Genomic DNA, 901 nt, shown 5'->3' on the forward strand with positions numbered 1-901 from the left:
CATCTCATCCTTTGTCATCCCCTTCTCCTCCTGCCCTCAGTCTTTCCCAGCATCAGGGTCTTTTCCAATTAGCCAGCTCTTCACAGCAGGTGAAAGCAGGCTGAAGTACTGGAGCTTCAGTTCCAGCATCAGTGTTATCATTACCTCTCTACTATAGACATTTATGTAAAGAGGTAATTACATTAGATTGTGAGTTCTTCCAGGGATGCATGAAACTCTAGATCCCCAGCTCCCAGGAGACAATGCCTGGCTCAAGGAGTTACTCTATAAACCTGAGTTAGCCTGAGCTTTTCAGATGAGCAGAATCCAAGCTTTCCTCAGTCTCCTCTGAGTCCTGGGCCTCATTAGGCTGCAGTGAGGCCTGAAATAGGAAGTGTGTGTAAAGAAGAAAAGTTATGTGCATAAAATTTCTCATAGAAGGGGAGGAAAAAGGTATACATAGAGTAAAAAGACATTAATAGCCCAACAGTAACAAATACAGGGAATTAGAAATGAATGACCTTGAACAACATTTTCCTCTGGAAAAACAATCCCTCAAAGAATCAAAAAGAAAAATGAACAATGATAGGATGAGCAAAGCTGGTTATATCAAAAGAATACTTGGAAAACAAAGCATGAAGTGAGCAGACACACATTCAGTTCAGTTCAGTCGCTCAGTCGTGTCCAACTCTTTGCGACCCCATGAATCGCAACATTCCAGGCCTCCCTGTCCATCACCAACTCCCGGAGTTCACCCAGACTCACGTCAATTGAGTCAGTGATGCCATCCAGCCATCTCATCCTCTGTCGTCCCCTTCTCCTCCTGCCCCCAATCCCTCCCAGCATCAGAGTCTTTTCCAATGAGTCAACTCTTTGCATGAGGTGGCCAAAGTTTGGAGTTTCAGCTTTAGCATCAGTCCTT

This window comes from Bison bison, unplaced genomic scaffold, assembly GCF_000754665.1.
Source record: "Bison bison bison isolate TAMUID 2011002044 unplaced genomic scaffold, Bison_UMD1.0 scf7180017864470, whole genome shotgun sequence".
Lineage (NCBI taxonomy): Eukaryota > Metazoa > Chordata > Mammalia > Artiodactyla > Bovidae > Bison > Bison bison.